Source organism: Wyeomyia smithii, chromosome 2 (assembly GCF_029784165.1).
Source record: "Wyeomyia smithii strain HCP4-BCI-WySm-NY-G18 chromosome 2, ASM2978416v1, whole genome shotgun sequence".
NCBI lineage: Eukaryota > Metazoa > Arthropoda > Insecta > Diptera > Culicidae > Wyeomyia > Wyeomyia smithii.
Window position 1 is genome coordinate 213759339 of NC_073695.1, and position 20311 is coordinate 213779649.

At 38.5% G+C, this 20311-nt stretch overlaps 2 protein-coding genes across 2 annotated transcripts in view; one reads left to right on the forward strand and one right to left on the reverse strand.

The window, feature by feature from the left end:
• LOC129725212 (nuclear inhibitor of protein phosphatase 1) overlaps nucleotides 1–20311 on the reverse strand; it is a 489093-nt gene that overhangs the window by 202777 nt on the left and 266005 nt on the right. The window lies entirely within an intron of this gene.
• The window catches only part of LOC129725201 (trehalase), a 59350-nt gene that overhangs the window by 4324 nt on the left and 34715 nt on the right, over nucleotides 1–20311 (forward strand). The gene's annotated exons all lie outside the window — the stretch shown is intronic.

Below are 20311 nucleotides of genomic sequence, written 5' to 3' on the forward strand. Positions count from 1 at the left end.
TTGCAGCTTCCACTTGGCGGTCGGTAACCGTGAATGAGCTGAAGTCAATGACGTCTCTGGGGATACCATCTAAAGCTGAATCTATTTCTGTAGTTGTAGCAGTAGAGCAGCGGAAGATCTGCTGAAAATGTTGAGCAAATAAAGCACACTTTTCGAATGTCGTGTTTCCTTGACGATTGTTCAAAAACATGTTCTTCGGTAGACCTTCTTCTTTCCTTTTGCTGTTAACAAACAACCAAAAACGTCGGGGGTTTCGTCTGATACAACTCTGCATCCGAAGAGCATACCGTTTGTACAGGTAGCGATTATAAATCCGATAGGAGTTACTAGCATGATTGAATGTTTGTTTCGTTAACGGGTTACGTGTTCTGCAATATTTGCGTGGCGCCAAAGACCGCTGTCGTTTCAGTTGACGCAAGCGAGTGTTAGACCATGGAGGCTTAGGTGCTGGCCGGCGAACAGGAACACACTGAACAAGTGTAGTCTTGATGGTGTCATTAAAATACCCAATTGCATCATCGAGGGAGGTTCCACTTTCCAAAAATTGCCAGTCGATTTGAGAAATTAAATAGCTCAAATGGTCGAAGTCAGTTCTGCGAAAATCTAAATTTTGTTCGGTTGGACAATTCTCAAATTCAACGGGCACTAATTGCTGGACCGTGATTGCCAGCGCAGGGTGGTTGAAGTCTAGAGGTACTAGCGGCTCATCTGCCTCAGAAAGTGCACACAATGTTTCATTATTAGTCAGGGCCAAATCAAGGAGACGGTCATTACTATTAGTCACGTAGTTTAATTGAGACAGATGGTTTAGGCTGAAACCATCTAACAAGGCTGAGCTCCCAGCTGAGATCTGCGACTGGATATAGTCGATAACTGGCATATTATCATTTCTACAACTCCAAATCAAACCAGACTGGTTGTAGTCACCAAATAGCAATGCGGGATCGTCCCGGTTCAAACGAGACAAAACAGATCCGATGGATTGGACATGATTTTCAATAGCAGTGACATCGGCTCTGCGATCAGGAGGCAAATAGATAACGCCGACACTGATTTTGTAAAGCGGCATTGTAACTAATACCCACAACTGTTCGAGAGTATTACAAACGGGAGCGGGGTCAGAATAGCTACTAAAACGGTTAGACACAGCAATCAAAACTCCTCCACCACGCGTCTTAGAACTATTGCTCTGATTGCGATCGCATCGATACACGGTGAAAGCGCTGCCAAAAAGCTGTACTGAATGAATCTGATCGTCTAGCCACGTTTCAGTCAATACAACTATGTCGTACTCACAATCGGTAACGGCCACAAAAAAGTCATCTATTTTTGTCCGGAGACCGCGAACGTTCTGGTAGAATATCCGTAGGCCAGGATTAGTCACGATGTCGGAATGATTTGTCGGTGAATGTCTAGAAGGTGCGGGGATATCAGGTGTTGAATTGTTATATACAGTAGAATACTTGCCAACACTAGCAAGCTGGAAGACCCCTTCTCCATACTCAAACACAGGACCGGGACGACTGATGAGCGCAGGCTGCAGTGGCGCGACTGTGTTGAGCGGATCGGGGGCTTCCAAGTTGCATAATTCGGTGCGTCCCGGGCAGGATCCAGAAAGTACAGATTGGTCGTCTGTATAATCCGTCAAGTCGATTGTAGTGGAAACGTCTTCAAGCGATGATTTAGCTGGAATAACCGTTGTCTGGGCACAAGCATGCAACGATGATCTCACACTAAGGCCAGAGGTGTAGCGTGTGCACTGTTCGAAGCAGGCGGTTGCATTCCATGTACCGTGCGAGGAAATTTCGGTGCATTTGGTCCCCAAAAATCCTTCGAACTGTTACGTTCCTCAAACAGGCGGAAATATATTCCTTTAGGCCAATTCTTTGCGTCCAACGCAACGTCTTTAAGCCCAATTTCAATGCCTACTTTAAATGAGATGAACGCAAATGACCTAATATCAGCATCTTTTTTCACGAGCTTGCGTACTACTGGCTGAGCCTCTGGCACACATTCTTTAATAAGCGCCGTTATTTCATCCTCAGTGACATGAGGGGCAATGCGCGAGAGATAAATCCAACATTTTTCTGTTGGTTGCGGAACAGTAGCCACCAGGTTGGAACAATTTTCTACCGATTTCGTTCCACCCATCAAATCTGATAAAACTTTCGGTCTTCTAGGAGTTTCATTCGGTGAGACAACCCTTGGGCGTTTATTTCTGCGAACGGAAAGCGGAATTGCCGGTGCTACATTCGCCAACAGTTTATCCGAAATCGACCCGATGAATGTGTTAATTTGACCAAGTTCGTTTTTAACATCATTCATACAACAAGTGATCGACTCAGCAACAGATGTTATAGCAGCAACGGCAGCGTCAGAAGAATTATTAGCCTTCAAATTCTCTACAGAATGCATACAGTCATTACATAGCCAAAGCAAATTCGTTTGTCCATTGACGAAATCCACTTTCGCTCGAATCCAACCAATACATTTTGTGTGTGCAATACAGTCACACAAATAGCACTTGATCATATTTAGATTCTTTATTGGTTCACAGCATTTGTAGCAACTTTTTTCCATCTCAGAAGTAGCTTTTTGTACGGCAGATTGCATAAGTGATGGCGAATTATTAGCGGGTTACGTAGCTTGCAATGAATGTATACAGAGGATCTGTTGAGCTTAGTATGCTTGTTCACAGATGGCGCTTCAGGAGAAAACGAAATGCGCGGGGAGGGTAGAACTGATGTATATGCAGATCAAAAGCACTTTTCACTTCGATCAAGTTCACTCAGAATACTGGTAATGCACTAAACTCCACTATCTTCCCAGAAAGCGATATCGCAACAAACCACGGACTGATTAGTACAAGTATCAAAACTTTAAAACAATCGAAATAACAAAAAAACACGGTCAAAATAAATAAGCACAATAACAAACGGGCAAGGTTGCCAGAGTAGTTTTGAAAACTACTTAATCTCACTCATGTTTCTCAGAGATGGCTGGACCGATTTTCATAAAATCAGTGTCAAATGGAAGGTCTAGTTGCCCCATAAGACCCTATTGATTTGTTTTGCGATCGGACTATTACTTTGCCTGTTATGTTTAAAAATGTGAAATCCAACTATGAAAAGGAACATATTCCAAAGACTACTTGAACTCACTCACGTTTCTCAGAGATGGCTGACCCGCTTTCCACAAAATTAGTGTCAATTAATAAGTCTAGCTGCCTCGTAACACCCTATTGAATTTTACTGTAATCGGACTGTAACTTCGTCTGTGAGGTACCAAAATGTGAAAATCGCGAAACTTCATTATCTCAAAAACTACACAACCGATTTGATCAACATTATTTTAAGATGAGCGGGCTAGTTAAGGGTTAACTGATGAATTATGATTGAACACGTGGTTTTAAAGTTTGGCTGCCCTATACGTTCCCATTTCATTTGATTATAATTGAACTTAAGCCACCGTTATGTATTAAATTGTTAATAAAACAATGAAAGTCTATTATTTCACATGACTTATTTGAACATAACTGGTGTCATACGAACGAGTCATCTCTCAAACTTACAAATAACAAACTTCATAACAATTTGATATGTGGCTCAAAAGTTATGGAAAGAAAAGAAATTCAAAGACTATTTAAAACTATACCTGCTTTGATTGATTTATTTATGTGGCCTCAACATAATTTAAATGTGGTTTTGTACTATTTGAACGTTCCAAAGTCATTGATTCCTTGCGATGTGTTCAAAGTCTGCAAATGCACGACGAATCGGCCATAGGATATGTTCAAAGTCAAAAGACAAATCGTTTATTGGTTTATCGGTTTTATTGGTTTTATCGAAATGACAACATTCTCGACTTTTGGCTTCTGTACATCGCCCTAATTCTGAATATATTCATATTGGGTGGTATTCGGTCATTTTCAGCAAATTTTCTGGCATCAATCTAACACCGGAAATACCCATATTGGGAGGTATTTAGTTATTTTGGTTGTTTGCCAGAAACTAACAGTGGTCGTCTTTAAATTTAAAATGGTGTCAAGGGTCAATGTTTGGTTTCTATGCATCATCTCGATTACGGAAATATCCATGTTGAGTATTATTTGGTCATTTTCGCCTGAGGTCAATTGTTAGCTCATTGCATCATTCTGGTTCCAGAGATACTCATATTGGATGGTATTTGGTTATTTCAGGCTGTTTTTCACAAACCGGAAGTCGCCATCTTGGATTTCAAAATGGTATTTAATATAATTTCTGGCCTCTGAGCGTCATTCTGGTTGAAAAAACACCCATATTGGGTGTAATTTGATCATTTTGATCATGTTAGACGGAAATCGGCCATTTTTGGCTGTTTTCCAGAAACCACAAGTTGCCATCCTACAATTCATAATTGTGTCTGAAGTCGATCTGTGGCTCCAGTGCATCATTACGATTCCGAAAATACCCATATTGGGTGGTATTTGGTCGTTTGCCGCTGTTTTTCCGTAGCCGGAAGTCGCCATATTAGAATTCAAAACGGTATCTGTGGTCGAATTCAGCTCCTGTGTATCTTTCTTGTGGTCCTTGTGGCTCTGTGGTCAGCGATGTCGAGGTTCTTTTTGAGCTGGAAATTTTCTCGACTCAGCACTGGGGCACGGTGTATCGTTGTACTTATCCTACACATGCAAAATGTGCCAAAAATAATATCCAAAATGTTGCCTGAGGTCGATTATGAAACATATTTGTTACCACTAAAAACATTCACCTGCCGAATATGGTTCCAATCAGTTGATTAGTTCGCGAGATGTGCAGAAATTTGTGCAGAAACATGTGCTTCCATAAGAGGGAGGGGCGTCGAACCATTATAGACATATTTATTACCCTTTAAAACTTTCCACATGCCAAATTCGGTTTCATTTGCTTGGTTTGTTCTTGAGTTGTGCAGAAATGTATGTTTCATTTGTATTGGACCCCTCCTTTCCAGAAAAGGGAGGGGTCTCAAATTATCATAGGAACATTTATCGGGACCAAAAACCCCTACATACAAATTTTCACGTCGATCGGTTCGGTAGTTTTCGAGCCTATATGGATCAAACAGACAGACAGACCGGACTACATTTTTATATGTATAGATTACAACATCAATATTTTAGAACCTTAAGAGTGAATATACATTTATTGGATTGAAGCGTTCATGTAAATCTATTTTTAGAAATAAAAGTTTGAATGAGAAAGGCTGGGTCTGACCGCTAGGTGGATTAATTAAGGTTTTTAGTTTTGGGGCCGCATATTTTTTCTGTAATTAACCATACTTTGCTCTGGACAAGTTAAAAATAGTCATTCAGGTTATCCTTTTGCTATGCCCGTTGTCATCATCCTGTAGATTTATAATAACAGTTTTTACCCAAAATAGTGAGTTCTATTATATTTCTCCTTTTCTATCCTCCTTTTTTCTCCTGGGCTTCATCAAACCCTGTTAAAGCGAACGCTGGAATATTGAAAAAACGGAATTTTCTAAAAACCTTTTTTCCATAAAATAGCCGCTAATGGCCTTATATTTTTCATTTTTCAATATCCAAGGTGATTAAAAACCCGCCGTGTATATACGATACTATTTGAGATCACATTATACAAATTCCGATCCGTATTTGTATCTGGATTGTTCGTAGTATTTTACCTTCGGTATGCTGCCTTACTAGGACTGCGATACCTAGTCTCGCGACGGGGCTGCCGTCTTAGATATAGCTGGCGAGGCACCACGTTTCGTGATTCGGCCGCCCGCTCCGAGTCAGACGCTGTTGTACGCCGGCCCTAACAGGGGATACAGCCTCGTACGATTCCCCTTCCCAGTCAGCATACGACCATAGTTTCCATCGGGGGTTGGTTACCCGATCTCCGCTAAGGTTACTCGTATCCCGGTCGCACCCCGTGGAGGTTGGGATAGGAGTTGCTGGACAGAGGTGGATGATCACAATAGGTTCTCAAGTGACACGTGTACAGCCATTTACCAACCCAAGACCGAGTGACATGGCGACGTATTCTGGTTTCGGTATTGGATCAATAATCGGTCTATCGCCGTAAAAAAAAAGTTAGTACATTACACAAAACCCAAAAGGTTACACAAAAGGTAGGATGTTTTTGCAGTCAGGTTGATTCTCGATAATAAATGAAATCCAGAAAGCGTTACCCGGCGAGTATTCTAAAGGTCAACTTCAAACATTTACATTTAAAACTATTTTCCAGCCAGATATAATATATTAACTCCATCAATGAAATATTATAAGATCTATTAAAAACTTGTACTATTTTTTAATACCAAAACTCAAACTGACTGACAAAATTGGAAAGGCACTGTACAACCTTGGAGTTTTTCATTTCTTTTCACGTACATAGCTTTTTAATATGTACAACATCTACCGAATCTTTCTTTCGAATCGAACTTTGATCGCTTTTGCCGTCAGCAAAAACAGACATCGATAAGCGATGAACGCCTCCTAGTCTGTCGAATTGTGTTGGTAGTCGTGTAATTACCTTTCTGCTGCGCTGTTCAAGTTCACCCACACCGCACCACCCACCGCCAGCCGGCCAAAAGACGCACGTGGTGGATATTCGGTTGGGTGTCTACCACTCGGCGATGGCAGTTGTCGTGCGTCATCACAAGCCGACGCCACTCGATGAATTCCGTGTATTTGAAACTTATGTATTTGAAACTCATCGCCGCAAGCTAACACCATCACCGCCGCCGTCACCGGTTGCCGTTCATCGAGCGATGCTCGACCGCCGGGTCCATGTGTGAGGAATTTTTCTCTCGGATGCTAGACCGAAAATATTTTTTGATGGCAAGTTATTTTATACACGTGACCTTTGCGAAAATTTAGAACATCACTGAAGGCTGTTTCCATCTAGCCAATGAATATGCTTCTGGCGATTTCATTAGCGAATTTTATACGAATAGATGATAGCAAATATATATCTGAATAATTTGATGGGGACGCGCGATCGTTCCCTGCGTGTCGGCAGCAATAACTGGTCAGTCACGGTCGCGGTTAATAGGTCAACAGAAAAAACTGCGTAGTTTCTTTGACCGCAGGATATCCCGATTCTCGTGTCACTTGAAATTGTGACATAGGATGATTAACTAAATTGTTGATTGTTTGACCATTTAAGAAACAGCACAATGCTGAATAACAAAAACGATATCATCTTTTCAACTAATTTTAAGGAGAGATCTCTAGAAAACTCTATTTTGTTGTGTGCAACGTACAGACAGAAGATTTTAGAGATTGTTTTTTTTTTTTAATTTCTCTACAATTTTGCTGAAGCAAGCAATCTGGTACATTGAAAATTAGGAGTGTTATTTGTTATATCTAACTATTAGAGGGATTGACCGAAAAACCGAAAACGTCAAAAGTAAGGCCTTTTGGAAGTATATCATGGAATAGTGATTGAAAAACGTGCTTTACGAAAAGTATTGCGTCGTTTTTATATAAATATTTGTACTTTACGCCATTCAAAAGGGTCTTTTTCAAATATTTACCATACGACGATTTTGAAATTTTGACTAGACATGCAGTATTACCTAACGAATCGATTGGTTTACACAGATTTTTTGGTGGATTTTTTATAATAATGGTCTGTGGGAGCACCGTGAAATTAGAACCAAACCAGAAAATAAATAAATAGCATTTACAATCGGTTAAGTACGCTTCTTCAATGTTATTGCATCCAGTACGAATTCAGTTCGCTTGTTTCTCTCAGTTCGCGTACTAGTAATCTTGAATAAAACCTTGAATATAAATTTCCATTGAGATTTTGTTGACAAAACAAAAGCCATCCATGAGCACCAAGTTGTGAGTATTCAGTTACAAGCTCTGAATACTACATACTGATTCATATATTATACTCAGTATTATTCCACGTTTAAAATTCTCTGTTCAGGATTCAAAATTACGCGTTATGGACCGTGAATTAAAAAAAAACGTGAATGGATTAACAATGTTTGAAATATATTTGAATGTAATATATTTCGTCTTCTTTACTACACCCGGGTGTTCTGTGAACCTCGACTTGCGCATCTAATGCTTAAGAGGTGGAGTTTTCAAATCCTAGAAGCATTCAGAAAATTAAGAGAATGTGATAACCAATGTGTCGTTGAATGATTAAAAATTACAAGATTTTTGTGATAATTCTGGTTACCAATTGGCATCGTATTCGAGCAAAACTTTTGGCGAATATATTTGAGAAATTAGGCGGGGGGCCTAGCGTGGTTGGTAGCGTCTCCGCCAACCACGCTCGACGCCTGGGTTCGAATCCCAACGCCGACATAGGTGTCGATGGTTGTGGGGTGGCGTGATCCACTCACAACCAACCCAACTGGTCTAGATTCAATTCTAGCCGACACCGGGAGATTTTCTGAGGCGAAAAATCTATGGGATCACGCCTTCCATCGCATGAGGAAGTAAGCCGTTGGCGCCGGCCCGTAATCAACGGGTCGTGAGTTAGGGTCCTGGGTGGAGTCGCCTCCCGGGCGTCGGTGATTGGCACAACAACAGTGGCGGAACTAGACCGACGGAAAATAAGCGAGAATAAAAAAAAATTTGAGAAATTCTCGCAAAAACCGTCCTACCGGTAACACGAGGTCTTTCAAAGAAGGATTTTTTTGTGTTTAAATGATTGAAAGTATCTCCAAGCTATTTGAGCTGACAGTTCTTCGCTTGCTGGCTCAGATATATGTACAATATCTCCGGATCAACATGACTCTATGTCTAAACGTTCGGCAACGACTAACCTGCCCCACAGCCTTTGTAATTCGTCAACAAGAAAATGTGCAACAAGGCCATGCTATTTACACCGTTTTATCTACGACGTTTGTAAATCATGAATCATTAGGTTACTATAGACAAACTCTAAAAACTTGGCATGAATTATATAATTTGCTAGTCTGGCGCGAATCGTATCTAACTGGCAGAAATATGTCTGTAAAAATCGGTGAACACATTTCCTCATTCCTTTCCGTTTAGTCTGGTGTTCCTCAGAGAAGTCATCTTGGACCATTTCTATTCTTGCTGTACATGAACGATGTTAACCTTATTCTAACGTGCTCCAAACTATCCTATGCCGATGACTTGAAGTTATATTACATGGAACAAGCAAAAGACGCATTGCTCCTGCAATTGGATGTCAGCTCAACCGGATGTAGTTGAACGTATCCAAATGTTCGGTCACTTCGTTTAGTCGCTCCTGCCTCCATTTCAACTGCGCTTTGATAGGCATTCACTAAAAGCGCGAATCGTTGGACCTGGGGATCCTTGTCGATATCAAACCGGACCTCGAAAATCATGTTAAATACATCGCACACTGTGAAAAAATGAACCCTGATTCCCACTAATTTGAAGCCGCTGGGCAACCTGAAATATAGCATTTTTTATGTAAAATTGGTCAATAAATCGATTGGTGCTATATTCATTCTGTGCAGGGCACGGAAACTGGTCTACATTACCAAAAATACGCAAAAATGGAGTGGAAAGGGGCAAAATAGACCATTTTCCGTGCCCTGCCCAAAATTAAACCATCACCAATCGATTTGTTGACTAATTTTACATACGAAATTCTATATTTCAGGTTGCCAGTCTAGCGGCGCTTATTTAGTGGAAAACCCGGAACTCACATTTCCACCTTGTGACTTTTAGCACAGTTGAAGCATTTTGCGTGAAAGTTCCTTATTAGGGTGACCAACAATGGCTTTATTCGATGTATTTTATTTAAAACAATTCATAAATTTTGATCCAGTTGATCGATTTTTGATTTTTTGATCAAATTAAAGATAATTATTTCCAGTTTTTAGAAAAAATACCAAAAAAATGAATTTGTGTGCTTTTACATGCACAATATATTCAATTATTGAATTTTTTTTCAAATCGTAGGGGTAAGAACACCACAATTCCCATATTTTAAACCAATGTATATCCACTATTTTTATTACCTAGCAGGCTTATCATGAAATTATGCTAAGTCCCAATTTATTCACAGTTTTAGTTGATCTTTAGTCGTATTTTTCTATGTTTAAACACAGTTTCAAAACTTGGTGTCATTTTGACTTCATATGTTTTCTAATTATGCATACGGAACCTTAAGATCCATCGAAGGTAAAGTGGTACAAAGTCACATTTAGTTTCAATTTATTCCTATCAACTCGATCAACTTTGACTTCTAGTTGACAATTAGGATGATTATTTGGTATTCTGTCGTTTTTTGGACTGAAAAGTGACACAAATTAACTGAGCGAAATGTGGGTAGCCCAAATCACACGAGCGCTAGAATTCGCCTGGGTCGAAATCTAGTTCACTGGTTTGAATTTTCTGTTTGAACCAGTTTTCGCCCTCTGCAAGTCAGGTATGTAAAATAGAGTGTTTATATGCAGTAAATGGTTCTAACGGTGTGTTTATCAGTTAATTCACACTTCGCATCGCCTTGAAATGGTAAAAAATGCTATTATGTTACTTCTGTGTAATTATTAACGCTCTTCAATTTCAACAGCAACACCAACAAGCAGCAAAATATCGAAGTGCATATTCGAAGGAAGCGGCATCAACTGCAGTTTTGAGAGTACGCAATAAAAAAACTGGTGTTAATGAAGCGTTCTGCGAAAAGTTGCACAATCAGTTCCTTCGGCGTGGGGAATCGCAAAATCTGATAATGGCTGGATGACTGCTGACGTGTTCCGAGATTACATTCGGAATGTTATGAATCCACATTTGGAAAGAAAGAAGATCATGAAACCTGTACTTTTTAAAGAAGAACACAGCAGTCATTGTATCGAGAGTTAGGCATTACTCTAGTTGCGTTTCCTAATGCAACCAGACTGATGCAACCTCAGCGTTTAAACCATTGAAGAATGGGTGGCCGAAAGCGGTTGCACAGTTCAGAAAGGATAATCCATACAGCAGTAACATTGAGAAACTTTGCCGTGGTTTTACAAAACTGTCTGCGTCAATCGTTGACAATACAGAGTATTAAGAGCGGTTTCAGAGCTTCTGGGTTGTATCCTTGGAATAACAATGCAATCGATTTTTCCAAATGCCTGGGAGGATCGACCACATACGATGAGGACACTGTGTCAACCGATCAACAGTCAGTTTGTGCAATTGAAGTTTCAATGAGGCAAGAAATTTCAAGTCTAAAACGTTCCCTCGAACAATGTGCTACTGTCATTAGTCAACACAGGATTAAGAAGTTTAGAAACGATTTTGTTTCCTTTGACAACCACGATGAAGAGTCACTTTTTGAAATATATCGCAATATTCATGAATATTCGCCAGATCTCATTCGCTTACTTGAGCTTATTGATGGAGTGGAAACTGGTGGTGAAGCCACAATAGCATTTCAAAAAACAGATTCCAATGTACTGATAGAATCCTTTGAACTGTCCAGAGATGAGACTCCAGTCCTTTCACAGAAGAACTAAGCAACTAATTTAATAAATGTATTCTTTAAAACTTTTTTTGTGTTGTAGTCATATTTTACTTTTCTGCCCTTGATCACTTCACATACCTCCTTTGTAACAATTTTAGAGGGTACATAACACAATCTTTAAAAAATATTTGGTTTTCAGTAATTTTGTTTTAAATTATAGGAAGCCGAAAACTGGGTCTCAGAGTGAGTGAATATAGGATAGTTTGGGATGAATTGTGGTACTTCAGCATGGCAGCAAAAATGATTTTTTTTTCCTACGAATCGGTTCTCTTTCCGCTAGAAAAGCTTAATGCTATAAAATATGAACCCATTTGAGTAAACATATTCGATTTGGCGAATTTGAAATTAACTAATGGCAATGATTTTTTGTGTTTCAACGTAAAAGGCTGATAAAGTGCGTGAACTCTGGGGTCGCTACCCTATAGAGTCAAATGTGCCCTTCATTTTTAAACCAAGAGATATTTTTTATGTTTATCCCAAAAAGAATGACAAACAAATGAAAAACGCATAATTTTTGGTTCAAAACATTGATAACATTGAGTAGTATTCGAATATTCACGATGTCAGCATTGCAAATTGTTTCTCTTAGAAAGCCCTCAAAGTCGTTCAAAGAAAGTTTTAAAATGAAAATTGAAATAAAAAAGTTCGAGCGAAAAATGTGTTTTGAATTTATATTAAAATCGGTTATTTTCAAAGATATAAGAAAAGTTTTTGTCATAAATTTACTTAAAATTAACGGAGCTATAACATTGTAGATCAACTTTTTCTCCTATCTACGAAAATAAAAAAGTTAGATACCATTGAACGGTGTGAAATTGATCAATTTTTATAACAATTTCCAATTAACTAGCTTTATGTACATTTTTCCCAAAATAGTATAATTTTAAAACAAGTACTGGTATGTGCTCCAGTAAACCTCCATGGCTATTGGTGAAATTTCTATCTACTTCATGAAATAAATTCGATAATTCTATAAAGTACTATGAGGTAAATTGGGGTGAAATTGATTACCATTGAAATCCATACATTTTTTGGCAATGTGTTTTTTTCGATATGCTAAAGATAAATGATGATTTCTGTACTGAAATATATCATTTACAGCTAGTTTGGAAACGAAAATAACGATATTAAAATTTGTTTATTTTGGTTCACGAGCTGCTTGTTGCTAAATTTGCTCTTATTTGATCGTCGTTAGACCGATTTCAATTCGGTTTGTTGCAAAAGCTCGGAACTAGCTCTGAAATTAAAATCTTCGTGGTTTCTTGGGAATTCATCAGTATTTCTTTAATGGTATGGAATGATCATTGTTGAAAATAACATTTTTTAGCTTTTATCAAACTTTACACGCTTCTCCAAATTTAACGTCATTAACCTTCAGTTAAGATTACTTTAAGTAAATTCAATACTTTTTTTGTTATTTGGAAAATTGTTCGATTAAATTTGATTGAGTTTTGACTGAGTTAGAAGAATTTTTCGAAAATATGAAAAATTGCACAGGGCATGCAAGGGTTAACTTTGACAGGTATGTGAATCATGCAAAAGTTGCGTTTAAGGACACGTTAACATTGCCTAGTGTTGTAAAATCAATATCTTTTGATTAGTATTTTTTATCACGAATTTTCAGGTGATCAATTTCACCCCACTGATCAATTTCACCCCATTCCACGGTACTTGATATCACCCTAATTTTTTATGATTTTTCAATAAGCGCTTTATCATATGTAACAACTTTGTAGAAGAAATTTTTTCTTCAAAATATTGCAGTAGAGCTCTAAATTTGGTTTTTGAACCAAAGCTAGAAGATACATTCATAAAATTAGATGAGCAACTAGTTTACCTTGCCATTCAAATCACGGTAGTGAAAATAATTTATAAACACTTTTGCAGTGCGTTTTTATACTTAGCGTCTACTTGCTGACACGTACAGTTGTGTGCGACCTACATTCCAAATTATATTCACTGTCATTTGTCCTAAAGAGGCAACTTGAATGAGCAAATTTCGTATCGTCACGTGACGTATACTACTATCCTGTACAATTGTGTAAAGCCATTGGTAATAATGTACTTTGTAGTGCGAATACTAGCAATTGAAACTTGTTTCATTTAGAATCTGGAACAAAATAATTAGCTTTATCTCGGAGCTACATTGGCTTAGGAAACATGTTAGGTTGTCAAAATAAAGGCATTTTATTTTACTTTTGAAAAAAAAAAACAAATTCAAATTTCAGACAGAAAATATTCAAGTGGCAAGAAGCGTGAACATAACGCTTTGATTTTCCAGCGAATATATTGATTAAAGTAGTTTGAAGCAGTTTTAATCGTTTTCCCAAATCTTTCATCGCTATAATCACAATAATGTAAAATAATGCCACTAGTGGTGTATATTTTGCTGATGGTTTTTACTCATTAAAACGTCTATAAAAGCATGATTACATGCTTAACAAAAATTGAATCATAACAAAGACACATTTGTTATCCAGTTTTCAAACCAAATCAAAAATTTCCCTAACTTCTAGCTTTCACGTGCAGCCAACTGTAATAAATAAAGCTGAATTCATCACTGTAAATCAACTCCATTTACTTTAGTAAGAAAATTAGAATACTCAACTGATGTAGTTCTTCTAATTCTTCGCCCTATAATCGCTCCGTAATGAAAAAAATCACTCAAATATTCAAACTGCTTTGAACTAGCTCATCCTACTAGAATGACCACCCCACTGAGAATGTATCTTCGCCAACAGCCTGATAACGATATTGAAACAACCACAAAACAATGAATACGACTCCGAATACGACAGGGGTCACATTGGTATACATCCAGATAAAGTGTAATTCCACCAGTCCACCTCAATCTTCATTATTATAGCAACATTATCTTATTCACATAACAGTCCACTAGCATATCCTATGTCAGATTGTCTGATACCTAAAATTAGCTAAATTGGCACGATTGCCTCCGTGCGTAGGTTCTCCGGGGTAAAACAGTTGTTTAAATTGTTATCTGCGTCATTCGTGGCTGGCTAACAAATTTGCTCAATCAATTTATACGTATTCATGAATGAGCACTTCATGTTAATCCCTTGTAGTATGCTAACTATAAGCTACTTTTAAGGAAAATGCTGTACCGTGAACTTTTTATTCAATAAGCAACAAAACATGTATTGAGCAAGATTGGAACCACGTCATTCAAGGACGTCTGCATACGTCGGAAATGTACATCTCATGAATTTGTTAAATTATTAAGCATACCAATAAAGTCAACGGGTTCAACGAATTCAGTCGACCTCGATCACTTTCGACGAGTCGTGAATGAACAAACGTTGAGATACGCGTTACTACTGCCACTACAACCCCATAATACTTCTATACTATTGCCGAATGACGATTTCAACACAATCACGTTTTAGTACAGTTATACTACGATGTGACGTGCAGCCAAATGCGGAAGCAATTCGGCTGATCGTAGTAGTATAATCCCTATCGGCAGATTTTGAAGCTGGCATAATTATCACTTCGAACGTGCTGATAATTCGTTTATTCTTATAATCGTTTAACTTTATCGATTCTTGAATTGATATTCTGTATAGATATAGTCAAATGGTGTGCGTATGTAGTCTTGGTAACACAATCTGTCAGTGCAACCTACATTGAGTGTTATCTTACACATAACACCGCACAGATGGCCATGACCGTTGAATTTTAATGTTCTCGTGCGACGAAAACCTGTTTTTTGCCCTGTTTGGTGAAAGATGACGTTTGCTCAACGTTCTACTCGATTTCCTAGGTTAATTTAAATTCTACTCGGCCTTAATTGCTTAATCATAGATCTTGTTGAATGATATGCGGTTTACTGCAGTTTGTTCAGCATTCTCAACTTATTGCAGTGGTAATAATTCATGATGTATTAGAGTTTAGTGGGTGCGACAGTGCAACAGGTAGCACGCAACGTAGCTTACATGTTGCTTGAATGTTTCCTTACGTATGCTCGATACGCGACGTGACATCTCAAAGTTGCGTTTATGACGCTACGATTACTAGCGGAACGTTTCAGCAAAATTGTTGCTACGGTTTATTGTGATCAAGATAAAAATAAGGACAAAACCAAAAAGTGACCCTTGGGCTTTTCAAATTTGGGTTGAGAGGTAATCTTCGTGATACTAGGAATGTGGCCTCTACTGTCTACAAAAGAAGTTCAAGTCCAAAGCTTTGCTTTTGATATCAAAATTCAACCTTCAGCCATTTTGAAGGCATCGAAATTACAATACAATAAACAAGTTAAACAAATTATTTAAAAATACTTGAATTATTTCCAAAAGAGGTCTAATAACCTCAAATTGGCCGGCACATATAACCCTTGACGTCATGGTTCTATCTTCAATTTGATGACTCTGCGCATCATGCCCTTCGCTGTTAAGCCACCAAATTGTAGACAGTCATTCAATTGTACCACAATCAGCTGGAAACAGATTGTCGAAATTCCAACTTTAATAGCGGGGTGGATTATTCGGCAGAACTACAGTAGCCTGAACGCAAATAACGCAAAAAAAACGATCCGCATAACGTTTTCCACGACTCGCTTCAGCAAGTTCATTTCGCATCGGGTGTTCATCCTGTTGCTACAGCTTTTTGTTTTCTTACGCCATCTGAACTGGGGAGCACTTATCACATTGATTATTGTGGTTACCCGAGAAAAAAATACCAGTGGTTTTCAACCATGGTCAATACATGTATTAAATTAATTTGATGCTAGAAAAATGTCGAATTTATCAGAAATTTCGCTACTAACTAAATTAATGTCTTATTAAACATTGAAACTATTAAAAACTATTTACACTACAGTAGCAGTGCGTTAGCTTCTTCGATTGTTTCCCAGCGTAAGCTCAACCCCTCCCTTCAACCCCCTTCCTCGCTAAGTGCTATTCGAGTAAGAGACGTCTCGCTTCACCGAAGGCGTTTTATTGTGACGCTCGTTTTTGCTTTTTCCATCATCGATAATGTGCCAACCGATTGTTCATAGAGTTGTGCTTGATCCGATTTCGATGAACCGTGTGGCACCATCAATACAATTCATGTTAAGATAGTGTACATAGTTAAGTACTAAACGGAGGCCATGCAGAAGGGGTTCATTCTCGTGGACCCGCACGACGCCCCGTCCGTCGTCGTCATCGTCGTTAAACAAGCGGAGAGCCGAGCTGAGTTGCAGTCTTAATCCGTCGTCACCGCGGTCGCTACAGTCAGCAGTGGACGCGAAACGGTGGCGCCGGCGCATTTTGATTGTTGTTTGAATTTCGGCATTTACTTTTTATTGTGCTCCGCACGGCCATTGCTCTTCTTTGCCGTAGTGTGTCGCGTAGGATTGAAGGTTGGCTCGGGGAACGGAACGTCTTTTGTTTACATTTTGTGTGGATTATGCCGATCGTCCGTTATCAGTGTATGGTTTGATAAGAGTGCTGTCCGACGAAATTTTGTGTGATGGCTGAACCTTCGTTAGCAGTGTACAGTGTCAGTAGTGACTAAAGCACACTTTATTCCGACTCTATGAAATTATTAAGTAGGACTTAAGTTACGCAACCAAAATGCAGAGACTGTGAAGTCAATGATGTAAACGAAGAAAATTATCCTCAAGTATGAAACGGTGATCGGGCAGTTGTAATTCTGAGCACAAATAGCTCAGCCCTGACGATTAATGAGCACCGAAGATGTGATTCGCGTTCCGTCAATGTGACATGAGAAAGAAAACCAGAGCGGTGTCAGTAGGTGCTTTTTGCTCAGAAGGTGCAGTCAATCAGTTTCAGCCGTGAATAATTACCGTGAAAGTGCATTTCTTTTGCAAACAACATAAATACTCGGGGGTACCCAGCGTTTAGGGTTCACAATTATGACAGAGTTGTCGAAGTGTATGATTATTCAAGTAACAGCAGCACCGTAAATCATCGTTGATGTCAAAATATTTTGATTATTAAACCTTCCCTCAAACAAACAAAAAATCACGCGGCAAAGAATATTACGAGAAACCGTCACAAAGTTGGTTTGGGGGACGGCAATGGTTTCTGATTTCACAATGTTTTTCTCTGTTTATTTTCTTATCTACTCATGGACGTAGGCTGGCTTTTCCCTTCGGGTGGTGCTCAAGTTTGCGAGCCAACCCGCGAAGTTTTACAAAACTGCGCCTAAGTAGTTCGGGTCCTCTAGAACCCAGGCTTGGCCACGTGTATGACACCCTAACCATACTACTAGTGCAGTAAGCATTACATCGCACTAAACAGAAGCTGAAAAGAGTATTTACAATGCACGTCAATTTTGGCGGCCATGTGACAGTGCAAATTTCCGATCCACGCGCGGAATGCGAATGAGTTACAAGCATTCAGGCTCGAGAATTTTGGATTAAATTCAAATCTAAAACGTGTCGGAGTGTTTCGCTGTTTTCTGTTTAAGTTTCATGCCAGGGTGCAACTTTGACTTTGTCTAGCAACAGCTTGTTTTAATTCGTTCCGGTTTCTACCTGCCATAAGGGTTGGTCTTAGAACAACTGCTGGTAATGTGAGAATTTTCATCGGACAATTACACTCCAAGTATGGCGCTAATTGCCTTCAAAATAACTTTAAAATTCTTTATTAAAATGCTATGAAATATGGGTGAAATCAATAAAGAATATTCTTTAAATATTGAAAATGTATTAAAACTAGTGAACTAATTTTATAACGTGAAAAAAACATATTTATAACTATTTATTCCAATATTTGAGAGCGAACGCGCAATGCATATTCTTAGTGAGTTTAACACTTTGCTTGTAATTCTATGGGAAATTTAAACAGGAAGTAATTACTTTAACAAAGGCGTGAACTGGCTAACATTGTTTATGCATACAAACAACATTCCAAACGACTTCGATCCAGAACGGCATTTAGCCATTAAGTCACATATTTATTCGTTTTGGAAATACTATTCTGATGATACTTGTGTAGGAAAAATTATAAATATGCAATTCCATTTGGTACCGTAAACCGGGGTGATTTGATCAGCGAAGTGATTTTCATCACACTACTCCTTTTTTTAATTTGTGATACACAGCCAGATCCGAGACCCAGATGGCCTCGAGTTACGATGATGGCCTAACAAGCCAGTCGTCGTAGGTTCGAGTCTCGGCTCGGGAGAGACTGTTAGTGTCAGTAGGATCGTAGCGCTAGCCCCGCAATTGTCCTGTACACTAAACATTCGGCTGCGAAGTCTGTGTATAAATAAACAGAAGGTCAAGTTCCGGATTGGAATGTAGCACCATGGCTTTGCTTTGCTTTGATACATAGCGCGCATAGAGATTGCGATTTGTCGTAACCTCCAATGATTGTGTTTAAATATGTCTACTTTGCTACTTACACTCTTTAAATAACATTTCCTGCTATTTAAAGAGTGTTTTTCATGTTAAAATATAAATTGAAAAAAATGGATTTTCAACGATTTTTATTGCATAAAAATTACGTATGAATCATAAACAAGCTCAAATCGCTTCTCATATTTTTTAACTCATCATCTTTTAGGTTGATCATCGTTTTAGGTTGCTCAATTTTATTAAAGCATTATAGTTTCACTCCCAGTTCTTAAAATAATAATAATGAGAATCCCCCCGGAATAAGGATTGGTGTAAAAATTTTAGAGCCTACCTAAATAAACAGCAGAATTGTTACTAAGTTTCTGAAGTAGTGGCTAGATCTTGCTCAATGCATGTCAGTACTTATTTAAAAAATATCAAATAATTCTGTTCCAGTATATTCCTGAAATTATCTAAGATATAATCAAAAAAGTGATCTACCCCAGCTCACGGCAATTAACATAACAGCAACTATTTTGAGATGTAAAAACTAACGAGTGCTACGGCTCAAGTTAGATTTGAAATGCACCCAAATTTATTAAAATATTCGGGAAAAAACTATAGTTTAAGGCAAGTGTGATGGGCTATAAAACAACCCAATGTTCGAATAAAATTTTAAATCGCTGTTTCCAATTCCAATCTACCTTAAGCTTTCATTTTTTTTGTAATAACTATAGTATACAATAACGGTTAAGTGAATTAAGATTGTTATACTGCTAGGGAGGTTCACTAATTAAAGGGATTCTACAGAACTGAGATCATGACTACGGCATTCTTCTCCTTCCACAATGCAGCTGCAATTCATCTCGTACTATTTAATCTACAGCTAAGAGGAGGAAGCGTTGTCGAGCAGTTAGTATGCATTCATTCAACTTTGCTAAGCATAATAATGGTAAAAGATCGCCGTTGGACGGTTTCGCTCTCGCGAAAGATCAAGCGCTGAACGCGATGATAGCGAGTGCCTGTGTGAAAGAAATGATCTGATTATACTGAGTTCTACAAACTGCTGAGCAAACATCAATTACTAATTCAATAAAACGCTTTGAACACGTGCGGCTCACTGCGCAGCATCACAAAAGTATTATAACACTTGTAATATGCGATTCAAGTATTTGTTGACGGCTAGTTGGATGGCTACGAGAATTCTAACTGACAGTTTTGACTGATATGTAATAAGCCTATTACAGAGCTTATAAATGTTTTTCTGTCAGACTATAATAAGAAAATAATTTTATCAGATATCAGCAATTCCCACATTACCATAAACATCCGGCTACTAGTAATTGGGTCCTTACTTACTAGTGGTGATAGGCTGGGAATATTTTCATTTAGCTCCGACAGTAGAACTAATTCCATTCACTTTTGTCGTACCGTTCGTAGTATCGTGGGGCACTGCTGGATTAAGCTGACGTCATTCAGCCGGTACGTTATGATAAGTGGCGAAGTATGCTGTCACATATTGTAGTGTATTGTCATTTGTATGTAAACC